Below are 15,929 nucleotides of genomic sequence, written 5' to 3' on the forward strand. Positions count from 1 at the left end.
TGTCCACCATATGTCTCTTCATTGTCCTTTGGGCCACCAATAATGTTGAGTCTTTGGATGTTGTAGTGTTCCATGATTCCCAGATACATCAGACCACTGGGTGTTGTAGTAGTTCAGTCATTTCAGTTGTATCTGACTCTTTGTGACCCCATTTTGGATTTTCTTGCAAAGATAATGGAGTGGCTTACCATAACCTTCTCCAACTCATTTTATACGTTAGAAAATTGAATCAGGGGTACTTGCCTCGGGTTACATAGCTAGTAATGGTCTGGGACCAGATATGAACTCTGGTATTTCTGACTCCAGGCATGGAGCTCTATCCACCTTCTGACAGGTTTTATTGCCAGATACCATATTAGAATCATGAAAAATTCTGAACAATACCCTCCCTGAAGCCTTTTTTTTCAGCTTGATAGAAGCTACCAGAGTGAATGGTTAATTGGCATAGCAATGTGCTATAGTGTAAAGGACAGTTGATTTGGAGTTAGAAGATCTAGGTTCACATCTCTCTTTTGCTACTACTTGTGTGTCCTTGGGTAAGTCCCTTGACATTTATGCCTTAGTAAATTTATTTATTTTTAAAATAAGTTTTTATTGATGACTTTTAATTTTTACATCAGCATAGTTTCCCTCAGTATCCCTTCCATCCCTTTTACAGAGAACCACCCAATATAACAAATAGTATTTTTTTAAAGACAAAGAAAAAGAGGGTAAAATCACCACAACCAATCAGTACACTGTAAGACTCTCAAAACTGCTACAGTGATACATCTGTGGACTTACTACCTTCATGAAGGAGTGGTTTGGCGGTGTCCTCTAATATCTTTTTTCAAGCCATGCTTGCTAATAATTTTGCAACATTCACTTTTGATTGATGTGTGTATGTGTGTGTGTCTCTCTCTGTGTTGGTTCTTTCCGTTTATATTAATAGTCATTGTTTTCTTGGCTCTCTTCACTATGTATCAGTTCATATAAATCTTTCCATACTTCTCTATGGCCATAATTTATTACAGCATAGTAATATACCATTACAACCTTGATAAATTAAAATTTAAAATTGTTGTGGAGAAAAGAAAACTCAAATATAGTATGGAGCCTTAGAAAGAGTGCTGTATTGATCTGGAATCCCAGCTTTGCCAGTTATTGACTGTGTGACCTTAGGCAAGTCATGAAGACTATTTGAGCCTCAGTTACTTCATCTATAAAATGAGGGGCTTGCACTAAATTGAGCCTAAGGTCTCTTTTAAGTATGAATTTATATCCTTTGGGAATCTCCATGCCACAATGAGGCACCCGAGGAGGACTATGAGGGAGAAAAGTTAACAGATATGGAAACAACTCTAGTTGTTTAGTGAGCTATCTGTAGCTCATTAAGTGCTGGAAGTTTATAGAGCAGGGAGATCAGTGTGACTTAAATATTTGGAGACTGCCTCGTGGAAAAGATAGGACTTGAAGAGGTGTTGAAGTAAGAGCTGTATTCATATAAGCTGAAGAAGAAAGGGGAGAAGGAATGGAACAGGTAAACAAAGGAACAGAGCTGGGAATGAGCATGGTGTGTGTGTGTGTGTGTAGGTGTCTATGTGTATGTAGGTGTATATGTGTGTGTAGATGTGGGTGTGGTATGTGTATGTGTATAGGTATGTGTATGTGTGTATGTATGTATGTGTATATGTGTGCATATGTGGCGTGTGCATTCATGTGCATGCGTGTATGTGTGTGGTATATGTGTGTATGGTATGTGCATGTGTGTGTGTGTGTTAGAGGCAGTTTCTGGGGGTGGTTAGTGAACCCAAAACAAATGTGTTAGCTCTGTGCTAGGCTGACCTAGAACTAATCTTTTTGGACTTCACTTTCTTCTGCAGAAGGGGAAAACAGAAATAATAACATAGTGAAGAGAAAAATTCTTTGAGAGCTTCAGAAAAAGTTGTTTGTGTGAACTCAATTTTTTTTTTTGTGTGTGTGTGTGTGTGAATTAAAAATCTCTTGTAAGGAGAAGATAATAGGAAGGAAAAGGAGGAGGAAACAAAGGAATAGATGCACAAAGAGCAAGGACGATTGAAGAGGAGCAACTGGTCGCTGGCAGTCAACTCTCAGTCTGACCTTATTGAATCATTTCCAAATAACAGAGCCAAATAAAAGAGCCAAGCCCTGAATCATGTTACTGTTGTATTGAGAGATCCTACTGTGAAAAATAGCTAGCATTTCTAGTGCTTACAAGTTGGCCAAATACTCCACATATCTCCTTTGATCCCCTCAACAACCCTTTGAGGTAAGTGCTATTATTATTCCCAGTTTTAAAGATAAGGGAACTGAGACTAAATGACTCATCCAGTGTCACACAGCTGTTGGTCTCTGCAGTGGGATTTGAACTCAGTTCTACTGTCTCCAAGCTAGCACTTTTACCCATTGCACTACCTAGCTGTCTAGAGTGAGTTTTTTTTTTTTATCTTAAGTTGCTTAGGTGTCAAAGACTCACTGTCCTTTCAAAACAGAAATGAAAGGTTGGCCTTAGATCCCACAATTTCAATATATTGAATGTAGCCAAGATGCTACCTTCTAGCTTTCATTATTACATATTGCTGTACATAATAATTCATGAAGTGTCTTTGATACAAACCAGGCCACAGGACCATTATTATGATGTCTGTGTTAGTGGAGGAAGTCCACAGTAAACACTGTGGCACTTGTAGGGGAGAAGAGGGGTCTGGCACTTTCACTTGCTGCAACCATTAGCTTATAGCTCTCACTCTTTACCCTCCTCTTGCCCCATTACTTGCCACAGACGCATGTAACCTTTTCCCACAGTGTTGAGGGTGACTTCCAGCCTCTTAAAACTATGTACACTAGCATTCTCATTGCTTCTTGATCCCCTTAAATACACAGTAGAGGGTTACAGGCACTCACTCTTTTGTAGGTGCTCCCAAAACACCAGGACATGTGAAGGAAATCTTCCCATGGAGGGGCAATGCCAACGTTTGCCTTCCTGTCTCAGTTTCACAATGCCAACCTCCTGCGTATTTAGCCAATTGTCACACTGTTCCTTTGGTACCAACTTAGCTACGTGCTGCAGGCATGGGCTATTTTCATTGGTTTATATGGTCCTTTTGTAGGAGCAGAATTTAAACTGCAGGGATACAAGAAGGCAAATTTTCAATGAGGGAGGAAGGATTCTGAGTTCACTCTCTGGTGGTCCTATCCCCTCAGCTACTTGTAGACATACCTGTTACCAGATCCTACCCTGTTTATTCCTCACAGCTGCCCCACCTTTATCAACTGGGAACATAATTAAGTGTTTGGGGTTTCTTGGAGATCTTTTTAACTAGCTATTATTAAACAGCTATTAGATTCTCACTCTGCAGGCTGGCTTGGCATCAGCAAAATGGCCTCTGCTCAGGAGGGAGCAGAGAAAAGAAAGTTTCTACTTCCTTCTTATAAACAGAAAACAGAGACAGATGTCCTCTTTTGAATGAAATTCACACCACAACCATAAAAATCTCAGAATTAAAAGGGACCTCATGGCCATTTAGTTCAACCCACATCAATATGCTACTGAAAGGGTATTTACCAACCAGGGAGACAAAGGATGTGGGTCTGTCTGTACCATTTGGAGTGAAAGGAGTTCTGCATAGGAAATGGCCTTGGTGAATTCAGTTCCACTTCACAGGTGAGAAAACTGTTGTTCACTGTTGCCAGACATTAGCTATTTCATGTAGGAAATGGTGTCAGTTCATGAAGCTGTCCACTTCTGAAGCTCAGATCTAGGAATGGAGTTCTTAGACTTTTTTCTGTCATGGACCCTTCTGACACTTTGGGGTAGCATGGATCCTTTCTCAGAATAATGACTTTAAATGTATAAAGTACAAGGAAAACCAATTATATTTAAATGCAGTCATCTATCTACCTACCTACCTACCTACCTACCTACCTACCTACCTACCTACCTACCTATATCTATCTATCTATCTATCTATCTATCTATCTATCTATCTATCTATCTATCTATCTATCTATCTATCTATCTATCTATCTGTTTTAAAATGGGGTTAGTTCCAAAGGAATATGAAGAACACTAGTGTAGATACTATGGTGAATGAATCAAATTGGAAAAGACACTTTTTTAGGTTTTGTGAAAAATTTGCATTTGAATTTATACATACATACATATAAAACAGAGACTTCTTTCTTTTTTTTTTTTCTAGTTCCAAATTCTCTCCTTCTTCCACTCAATGGGAAGGGAAAAACAACAAAACCTATACCAAATATGTATAGTCACAGAGAAAAATTTCCTTACTAGACATGTTCCACCTCCCCCCGCAGCAAGAAAAAGAAAAAATATGTTTCAATCTCCACTCTGAATTCACCAGTTCTCTATTTGAAGGCTGATAACTTGTTTTATCATGAGTACTTTGGGAGTTGTGGTGGGTTGTTGTGTTGATCAGTTATTAAGGGAAAAGACATCTTTTGTATGAGCTCAAACCTGAGACTTTGGTTGGAATCTTGGCTTTGCCATATTCCCACACTGCAACCATACAGTTTCAGTTATTTCATTTGTAAAAGAAGATATTCAGCCAGATGAGCTCAGAGGTCCCATCCTGCTCAGTGTCTATGATTCTATGATTCTCCTCGAATTAGTACTCTACTTTCTACCTTGGCATAATGGACCCTTTTCCTCAAAAGGCTCACTAGTTGCTTTTGGTCCCTTATTCCCGGAACTGGGGCCATTTCAGACTTTGCTTCCAAGACCCAGCTTTCCTATGGACTTCATGGCCCTCTCTATGGATGGGTCTTTGTTTTCAGTCCTGGGAGGATAGCCACTGTCCTACTTTAGGGTAGAGTGTAGTTGATTGGAAGATAGGGAAAACAGTATAATTGAAGCCCCAAAAGTTTGTGACTTACCTAAAGGCAGAGGGAAGCTAAGAGAGCCCCAGTGTCTTGATTGCTAGCTAGTCCAATAGTACAGTATACTATCTACCAGACAGTGTGTTTAATAGCCTACATTCTGGAAGATCTTGAGATATAGGTTGCACAGGGAGCTTTATCTCACCATAAGCTATCCTCCACTGAAACTGGAGTGCTCTGCTTGTATTGTGGTCATCTTTATTCCCTTCTGTTTTGTTTGTTTGTGACTCAGGTGAATCTGCTTGATTCTCCGGGTTCTAAGAGTTTCAGGAGGTGATACTTTAGTGGAGAAGGCAGTATGATGTAGTAGATGAAGCAATGGTCTGGAAGTCAGGATTCCAGGGCTCTAGTCCCAGCTCTACCATAATCTCATTTCAAGAAACATTAAGCACCTTGTACACGGCACTACATGCTAGGTGATGGGGGATACAGAGACGAAAACAAAGGCAATCTTTGCCCTCAAGGAGCTTCTATTCTTCTTGAGGGGTATTGTGTGACTAGTTATGGGCATATAGCCTCATCTCTCCTTGGCCTTAGTTTGGGCTGGATAAGATAACCTCTAAGATCCTTTGAAATAATAAAACTATAACTTGATGATTAAACATTTTATTATTGTAGGCTTCTTGAGCGCAGGGACTCTTGTTATATCACCAGCACTGAGCACAGTGCCTTACACCATCCTAGTTCTTAATAGTTTTTGTTTTCAATGAATGAATGAATTGTATGACCTGCTCCTATCATACTCGGGAGGGATATGGTCCTTAGGAGCTGCAGTAGAAATCTCATCAGTCAGAGGAGGTGTGCCATCGAATGTACCTTTTGGGAACAGGCTGGGCTGGGATCCAGCTGTCTTGGTGTTGTATCTGATATGGCTACCAGAAAAGCTAATGGCATCATAAATTGCATTCAGAGGAGGCATAGAATCCAGAAAGATGGAGATGATGATTTAATCCAAATCAGTCTAATACAGTATTTATTAAATGTCTATTAAATGCAAGACACTGTGCCAGGTATCTGGGATATGAAAACATGAAAAATAGACCTCGCTCTCTAGGGAATTTACATGTGACTGGACAAGCTTACATTCACTCTGTGGTCCTGGTCAGATCACACCTAGAAAATCGTACTAGTATCAGATGAATACCTTATGCACCCTCTGAGCAGCCAGGTGGCACAATGATTAGAGCACCAAGCCCTGGAGTCAAGAGGACCTGAGTTCAAATATGACCTCAGACACTTCTCAACTGTGTGACTCTGGGCGAGGCGTTTAACACATTGCCTCAAAACAAACAAACAAACAAAAAACAACAAAAATCCTTGTCTCACTTCTTTCTGAAAATAACAATACAGTAGATAGGTACAATGGAGTTAGGGTCAGGATGAACTAGGTTCAGGTCCTGCCTCTGACATTTAATAACTTTGTGTCCCTTAGGGTTCATAAGCTTTCTGTGCATCAGTTTCCTCATCCATAAAAAGTCAGTAGCTCTAAATCTGTGATCCTATGAATCTTGTGAGATAGGTAACTACAGTTATCATCTATATTTTCTCAAACCAGGAAACTTAAAATTCATAGAGGTTGCATAACTAGTAAGTGTAAGAGGTCATATTCACCCCTCTCTAATGCTCTCTAATATATCATGAGGGACATTTCCAGGTAATAGTGCATCTAGAGGAGGGTGACCAAGTTGATGAAAAGGACCTCGAGATCATGCCCCACAAGAATTATCACTATGAAGGAATGGAGAAGAGAAGCCTTAAGGAAAGACATGATTGTTATCTTCATGCATTTGCATATCTATTAAATGGAATAGGCACAGGGTTTGTTTAGTGTGGTCTCATGCGGCAGATAGGTAGAAGTTGCAGAGGTAGGTTTGTAAGAAAAAACTTACTGTACAAGGCTAGATTCTTAAACAAACGTTTGATGTTCTGGTATGCTGGAAAAGGGGATAATTGTTTCGATGTGGGTTGAACTAAATGGCTGTGAGGTCCCTTTTAATTCTGAGATTCTGTGGTTCTGGTGTGAATTCCATTCAAAAAAAGGACATCTGTCTCTGCTTTCTGCTTACAAGAAATTTTTACTGAGGGAGCAAGGATTCTGAGTTCACTCTCTGGAGATCCTATCCCCTCAGGTATTTGCAGACATACCTGTTACCTGATCTTACCCTGTTCATTCCCTATAGCTGCCTCACCCTTATCAACTGGGAGTGTAATTAAGTGTTTGGTGTTTCTTGGAGGCCTTTTTAACTGGCTTGATGCCTGTCTTTCCATAAACAGCTATTAGATTCTTATTCTTTAGGCTGACTTGGCATCAGCAAAATGGCCTCTGCTCAGGACTGAGCAGAGAAAAGAAAGTTTCTACTTCCATTCCTGAGTATTTGGATGTTCCAGGGTGAAGAGAAAGAACCTTGCTGTCCCTGAAACACACCTCAAAATTTTCATTTCCCTAGACCCTTAGGGCTTTTTTTGTGACTGACTCAAAATGTGAGCCAAGAAGATTGATGTAAGTGGCAAGAGATTTTTTAAAAATTATTTTTTTTAATTTTTAATATTTTAAGAATTCATTCACTTTAATATTATTTTCTTTTTAAATTTTGAATTCCAAATTTGCTACTTCCCTCCCCTGTCTCTGACTCACTGAGAAAGGAAGTAAAATGATATAAATTTAATTATATATGTGATCTCATACAAAACATATTTTCATATTAACCATATAACAAAAAAGAAAAGAAAAAAAGTAAAGCAAGAAAGTTATACTTTAATTTGCACTCAGAGTTCATTAGGTGGTGAATAGTGTTTTTCTCTGGAGGTGAATAGTGTTTTTTCATTAGGAGTCCTTTGGAATTGTCTTAGTTCATTATGATGATCAGAATAGCCAAGTATTTCATAGTTTTTAAAAAAATTAATTTTTTTCTGTTATTTTTCTCAATTACAAGTAAATTTTTTAAAAAATTCATTTTTAAAAATTTTGAGCTCCAAATTCTTTCTCTCCCTCCTTCCTCTCTCCCTTGAGAAGGCAAGCAATTTGATATAGATTATACATGTGAAGTCATGCAAAAACATATTTCCACCTTAGCCACATTGCAAAAGTAAAAACAGTCCCCTTCCCCCCCAAAATAAAGTAAAAACAAAGTATATTTCGATCTGGGTTCAGATGTCATCAGTTGTTTCACTGGAGGTGGATAGCATTTTTCATCAAAAGGCCTGGATCATTGTGTTGCTCAGAATAACTAAATCATTCACAGTAATCATTGTACAGTACTACTGTTACTGCATACAGTGCTTTGATTCTTCTTAATTCATTTTGCATCAGTTCATATATATCTTCCCAGGTTTTTCTAAGTCTGTCTGCTCATCGTTTCTTATAGCACAATAGTATTCTATTACATTCACATACCACAACTTGTTCAGCTGTTTCCCAGTTGATGACCATTCCCTCAATTTCCAATTCTTTGCCACCACAAAAAGAGTTGCTATAAATATTTCTGTATATATAGATCCTTTTCCTTTGATCTCTTGGGGGTACAGATCTACCAGTGCTGGATCAGAAGATGTCCTTCTGATCCAATTTATATCCCTTTGTACAATTTATATCCCTTTGGGCATACTTTGAAATTGTTCTCCAGAATGGTTGGACCAGTTCACAACTCCATCAAGAGTTAATTGTTCTTGAGGCATGTCAGTCATATCTGACTCTCCATGATGTCATTGTGGGGTTTTCTTGACAAAGACACTGTAGTGGTTTGCCATTTCCATTTCCAGCTCATTTTACAGATAATGAAACTGAGGCAAACTTATGCTTATGTCATTTTTGGAAACCCTGTTGCCTTCTCTACCAAGCACTTTGTGAGTCTGGTAGCACTTTCTTACCAGCAGGAGAATGGACCAGTGGAGGGAGGGTTGGAGCTATTTTGACCCAGCATAAACTACTGCTGGTGATGTTTGGACTGGGTGGAGTCCAGTGTGGCGTTCAATCTTTGATCTGCAGTCTCAGCTTTAGCACTCCAGCATCAGACAGAAAATGAACATCTGGTGTGTGGTGGGTCTCCACCCTACCTCTCACTAGCTGCTGTAGAGTTCTCTGATCACAGTCCATCCTGTCTACCTATCTGACCCCTCCTACTTCCTGTTCAGTTTATTGAACATATATTTTTAAATTAGTTAACCTCAAACAGGAAAAAAAATGTGCTTACACTTCAAAGTCATGTAGGCAATACTATGAACGATGGGTAGAAGTGCAGAGAGACAGATTTAGGCTTGATCAGAAAAAACTTCCTGGCCAAGAATGGGGTGCCTCAGGAGTCCATTAGAGAGTCTTCAAGCTGAGGCTGTGTGACTACACTGGGGTTTTATTTTTGGAAAAGGAATTGATCTAGATGACTGCCCATGTCCCCTCCAATTCTGAGATGCTGTAATTCTTCACTTCTGGCCTGCCTACTTGCCCTTTCTGAGCACACTGAGGAAGGGAGGCTCTGGACCTTCCATTTAGTGAAAGCTGCTTCCTGGATCTCCATTCATTCCTGCTGATTGTTCTTCATTAATCACTAGCCTGGACCATCTTGAACTGTGGTTCTAGACTTATAGCTTAGTAGAACCAGATGAGGGGCCTTGGAAGTTATTTAATCCAACACCTTCATTTTTTTAGGTGAGGAAAGTAAGATCCAGAGAGATGCATATCACAAAGCCACACAGGACAGACTTGGAATGCACAACTTCCTCATCCCTACCTCCCAGAATCCTTTTCTTTTTCTAGGTTCAATGTGGGCGTCAACTCCTCTATGAGGTCTTTCTCCTCTGTGAGATTTAATTAGTTATTAGTATTCTCTGCCACAACCCCCTCCCATTCTCTGCCCCTCCCAGTTACTTTGTATTTATTTGTGTACATATTGCAGTACCCTTTGAGGCTCCTAGATGGCAAAGTGGATAGAATGCTGAACCTAGAGTCAAGAAGATCTGAATTCAAATTCAGCCTCAGATAGTTCTTAGCTGTGTGACGCTAGGCAAGTCACTTAAGTTTGGTTTGCCTCATTTTCTTCAACTGTAAAATGAGGATAATAATAGCAACACTTACCTTTCAGGGTTCTTCTGAAGATGGGAATGAGATAATATTTGTAAAGCATCTGACCTATAACAGGCTCTTAATAAATACTTATTTCCTTAATGGAATGTAAGCTTTTGACGAAATTGTTTCCTTTTTTTGTCCTTGTGTCTCTAGCCCCTAGAACGGAGTTCTGTACATATTAGATGAGTATTGTTGTTGTGTTCGTCCTTTGTTCTTGAAGAGGACTATGACATCAAGATGATGACATAACTTGCAGTTGACTTTGATTTAAGTGAGGGAGGGCTGTGCAGGTCACCAGCCTCACTTTCTTCTCCTGAGCCATCTGGATCCAGTGACCAGATATTCATCAGGATGACTGGAGATGGCCCAGGATGCAATGGGAGACCCTGGCCACCTTAGGCTATGGTCTTACCACATTCTCACTTTGAGTGAGATACACCCATTCAGTGAATAGGCCTCTTTACTCAAGGGATGGCCCCTTTTAATAAAAACAGAAAATCAGGCCACTGGACCCAGATCATCTTTATGTATTATTATTATTGTTAATTGAATTTAAAAGTTTGTGTTGCCTCCATGCTATATGTTTACTACTTATATCCTTATCAGAGAATGGAGCTATTGCTTTTAATTATCTCTACAAAACCTTCTTCTACCCCTCCTGGAGACACAGAATCTCAGCATTGGAAGGGGCTTTGGATTCCCATCTGGTCTACCTTATAATTGATCAGGAATTCCCTGTCATATATCTGACCTAGATAGCTCTTATCCTCCTCTTGCACACCTCCAAGCATGGGGAACCTCCAACCTCCAGAGGCAACCGCTACACTTTTAAACAATGCTGATTGGTGGAAGGCTTTTCCTTACACTGGGGTGAACTCTGCCTCTTTTTACCCATTGCTCTAGTTATGCCCTCAGGGGTCAAGCAGGACAATCTTAGGTCTTCCACATGAGAGACCTTCAAATACCTGAGGACATGTATCAAATCCCCTCTAAGACTTCTCCAGGTTACACATCACCAGCTGTTTCAGTGAAACCTTCTAAGGCATGGGTGTATTTATTAGTGTATATGCTAATGCCTGGCTGTTGAATGGATTTATGAAAATATTGACAGATAATCAGAGTTAATTGACTATGAGGGTAGCACAGTAGGCAGGAAATCTGCCTGGGAGTCAGGGAAATCTGAGTTCAAGGTGCCCCTGATACTCATTGGCTGTATTGCCCTGGGAAAATGTTCAAACCTCTCACTGACCCAGGAAACTCTCAAGACTATAATTTGCAGAGTAGGAGCTCACCTGAATTGGTAGAGGGAGTTTTTCTACTAGGAGTTTAATATAACAGTGATATCACATGTCTAAGCCAAAAAAAGAAAACGATTTCCTATATTCCTCTGGGGAATTCTACCTTACATCAAGAAATAAAAATAAATACCAAATTCATGCCCTAGTCTTTCTGTGAATTCTGAATTTTCCCTTGAGATTTGTCAGTTCCCCAAAGGCAAGGGACCATGTTTCCTTTCCATCTGCCTTTTCCACTGACTGCTCAAGCTTCCACTCTAGTGCCTTGCACTTCAGTAAAAGCTACTGACTGACTGGAAGCAGTGGGAGGGAGAGAGAGGGAGAGAGAGAGAGACAAAGACAAGACAGAGAGACAGAGACAGAGACAGAGAGACAGAGAGAGAGAGACAGAGAGAGAGGGGGGTTGGGGAAAGGGAAGGAGGGAGAGAGGGGTGGACAGGGGAAAAGAGAGAGGGAGAGAGGGAGACAGGGACAGGGACAGAGACAGGGGATGAAGGAGGGGGAAGGAAAGAGGGAGAGGAAGAGGGAGAGGGGAAGATGGAAAGGGAGAGAGAGAGAGAAAGAGAATTGTGAATAAAGAGTTGTGGGGTAGTACCAAGAGCCCTGGTGCAGGAATTCAGTTCTAATCCTGGGTTCTAGTTCTGACCTTGTCACTAACCAGCCACATGACCTTGGGCAAGCTGTGAAAACAATAACATCTCACATTTGTATAGTGCTTTAAGATTTACAGGATGCTCTGTACCCTGCCCCCCCAATAACGCTATGAGGAAGGTGATGCTAGTGTCACTCCCATTTTATAAAGAACTTAAGCTCAAAGAGGTTATATATTGTGAATTAATTAAATTTTAATTACTTAAAAATCACACACAGCTATAAGTATCAAAACTGAGATTTAAATCCAGATCTCTTGGATCCAAGATTAGTACCGTGCTTTAACTGCCTAGCCTTTACTTTATTAACCTGTAATATAAGGGTGGGCTAGAATCACGGATTCTTAATTTTTTTGTGTTACAGAATCCTCTGTGTGTGTGTGTGTGTGTATGTGTGTGTGTGTGTGTGTGTGTGTCTGTGTGTCTGTGTGTAGGTGATGAAGCCTATGGACTCAGAATAATGTTTTTAAATTCATAAGATAAAATACGCAAGATTAAAAAGGAAATTAATTATGTAGAAAAACAGTTACCAAAACCAAACCAAACCCAAAGTTCACAGACATCAGGTAAGGAGAACCCTTGACTTAGATGTTCTTTAAACTCCCTTCCAGATCTGACCAATTTATAATTCTGCCTCAGGCACCTTATTGTGTGACTTGCAGAGATGTGTACGTTCTCACTGAGCTTCATTCTGTGTCTCCATCCAATGACATTTTATACTAAATTAATCTGGACCACGGAGGCGATAGTGCTGTTGTGATCTGTGCTGGTTTGAACACATCTAAATTACTGTGTTCAGTTCTGGGTACTACATTTAAGATAGGACATTCATAAGTTAGAGACCATCTAAAGGAGAGCAGAATGGTGAAGGGCCTCTTGTCCATGCTCTCTGAGTATCAGATGGAAGAACTGAGATGAAAGAAATAGAGACTTGGTGAGGATGTGATCTCTTCAAGAATTTATTTTAAGTGCTATTATTTGAAGGAGAGAATAGGCTTGATCCCAGAGGTAAGACAAAATGAGTAGAATTTGCAAAGAGGCACATTTAAGCTTGATATCAGGAAACAATTTCTAAAAGTGCAATTGGATCTGGATGGCCATTTGTCAGGTCTGATGCAGAGGGAATTTTTGCTTAAGTGTTGGTTGGACTAGATGACTTTCAAGGGGTCTTCTAACTCTGAGATTAGAGTTAAAAAATGCTTTTTTTTTTTGGTTTATTTAATTTGTGGAGAATCTCTTTGACTGGGTTCATTGTGGGACTAGCAAGAACTTTCCCTTGGAGCAAGGGAAATAATGAGTGAAAGAGTAGGAGGCTTCAAACTTCTCATCTGGGTCACTGTTAGCTCCTGTAGTAGACTTGGAAGTCCCAGAATGTTGGAGGTGGTAGGGATCTTGGAGAGGATTAACTAGGGCTGTCCTGGTGTGTTTAGAACACTGGTGTAAAATTTAAGTAGAAATGGGACCACTAGTCCACATAAAGGTATCCCTGTAAGCCATGTTGACTTAGTTTTAGAATGTAATGTTATCTGTATATTATTATATTTTCATTTATTTTGTTAATTATTTCACAATTAAATTTTTTTTTGGAGGCAATGAGGTTAAGTAACTTGCTCAGTTACTAGACACAGCTAGTAATCTCGAATTTGAGCTCAGGTCCTCCTCATTCCAGGGCTGATGCTCTATCCACTGTGACACCTAGCTGTCTCTTCTCAATTAAATTTTAATCTGGTTCCTGTCATATTGAAGAGTGTTGTGTGACACTTCTGATCTAGTTTATTTGTTCAGATGTGTGCTAGTAGATGTTTAACAACTGACTGAAAAATATATGACTGACAAACTTTTAAGTGCATGATTAACATTTCCTCAGGTTCTTTTTTTAAGTCTAGATAATCAACAAAACAATAAATCTAGCCCTGGTTTGTAACATTTGTGGATTCCTGAGGAGTGAATGCTTGTTAGGGCAGCTAGGTGGTGCAGCGGGTAGAATGTGGGGCCTGAAAAGTGGATATGCTTTTAGAGATGTAGACATGCCTTTAAAGACCTCAAGGCCCAAAGAAATGAATCTTTTAATAGTGATTTCACTCACTTAGATTGCAATCCCTCCTTCCCTTAGTAGACTGTTTGGCAAATTGCTCTGGTCAAATAAATTATATGGTGGTCAACCTTCTGGTAATGGGTATCTCTGGACTTGTGTAGACTGATCATCATAGGATCATATGTATAGAGTTGGAAAGGACCCTAGAGTTCACTAATCCAACGTGCTCATTTAAAGAGAAAGAAACTACAGCACAGGAAGTATGAATGACTTGCCCAAGGTCTCACTGATAGCAAGTGACAAAACTGGGAAATGAACTGAGCTCATCTGAGGAAGGAGACACAATTATTATGTACCTATTATGTGCCAGGTGCTGGTTTTACAAATATTGTTTCATTTAATCCTGATAACAATCCTATTATTATCCTTATTTCATGGTTGAGGAAACTGAGGCAAACAGTGGTTAAGTAAGTTGCCCAGGGTCACATAGCTCAGAAATATCTGAGGCTTGATTTGAACTTGGGTCTTCCTGACACTAGCCCCAGTACACCACCTACATACAGGCTCTCCCAGCTGATATTTTTCAGCTGGTCAGGATCTAGGAGAGCATGTATCCTGCTAGCGTAGACCTTGGCAGCTCAGGATTATCATGAGGCCTGCAGAATAAGAAAGGAAGAATGTGCATTGTGATAACTGCAATTAAGTGTCCCAGACTTTGTATCCACTCTGCCTTTAATGCAGCTCCAGTCATAGAGCCAAGGAATAGCAAACCCCATGCTCCCACTCCCTAGCTGCTTACTCTGCCTCCTGAAGCAGTATGAGGGAGTCCCCTTGTCACCCTTGCTGGTCCCCATGCCCCAGGGAAGTCCCTTCTCATCCCATTAGTGTCTATTTTGGAGGGCGCTGAGCAAAAGCAGAGAACAGTGGGTGGTGGAGGAAAGTACCTTGAAGCAGCACGGTTTATAGGAAAGCATCCCTGGAAGGACAAAATCTGGGTTCTTAGAGTTCTGCCCTTAGTCTGTTAGGTGACCTTGGGCTTCTCTAGCCTTTTTCATCAGAAAAAATGAGGAGAATCAGAAGTTCTTTGCTTACCTCATAGGGTTGTTGTGAGGCTAAAATGAAAAAAGTGTTTCAAAAATAGTAAATCACTTTATGAATGGCAGGTATAATATATTGAGAATTTTGATCCTTAAAAATTTAGAAATGTTTTCAAATAATGTTACTGTACTGAACTCTCTCTAAAGTAAGTGGAAAAGTTTAAAAAAATATAAACACTGAATGGAAAAAAATCAAAACCATGTGTATATCTTCCTTATCATCCTCTCTGCTGCTCGAATTGTCCCAAAGATGTTTTCAGTGAATCTACGGAAGTTGAACTGACATGCTCCACAGCCATAATTTTATCCACCTCAGCAATAGTCTCTGAAACAATAAAGTTAAAAGAATAATCATAGGCTAGCAGTCTTTCCCAGGACTGATTCGGAGTTTCATAGAAAAAGATGAGAATGAGATAACATGACGGTGATGATGTGAGCTAGGATAAGAATAGCAATGATACTCTCCCCAGCTAGTCTGCCTTTGGGGTCTGTGGTGATGTTGGGGTCCTATCTAATGCAGCTTGCTCTTCCCAGTTCCAGTCATTGAATCACCTGTGCTTACTTTCATGTTATTACCACATGGAGGAGGTAGCTATGGTGTAATGAACTTAATTATGACTTATGAGCATATGGGTTCAAATGTTAGCTCTACTATTTTCTGCCTGAATGACTTTGGGTAAGTCATTTCCTTCTCTGAGTTTCAGTGGTCTCATCTGTAAAATGATGGGATTGGATTATGTGAACCTGAAGTCACCTTCAAGCTGTTTGATTCTAGGGTTGAGCTTTTTCTGAGCTTTGTTCCTGCAATTGTAAGAGTCAGAGCCTCTCTTTCTCCAAAACTATCCCCTCTTACCCAGGCCAATGTAGCTTAACCCATAGAGATAGCCAAAGTTA

General features: G+C 40.0%; 1 protein-coding gene across 1 annotated transcript in view; it reads right to left on the bottom strand.

Annotated features, from left to right (window-relative positions):
* Positions 1 to 12,072: 12,072 nt before the first annotated feature.
* Positions 12,073 to 15,929, bottom strand: part of LOC140529024 (SLAM family member 9-like) — a 62,758-nt gene continuing 58,901 nt past the window's right edge. The window contains exon 9 of the transcript XR_011975392.1: positions 12,073 to 15,360. The gene's annotated coding sequence lies outside the window, so the exon portion shown is untranslated. The remainder of the gene's footprint in view (positions 15,361 to 15,929) is intronic.

Source organism: Notamacropus eugenii, chromosome 2, assembly GCF_028372415.1.
Source record: "Notamacropus eugenii isolate mMacEug1 chromosome 2, mMacEug1.pri_v2, whole genome shotgun sequence".
NCBI lineage: Eukaryota > Metazoa > Chordata > Mammalia > Diprotodontia > Macropodidae > Notamacropus > Notamacropus eugenii.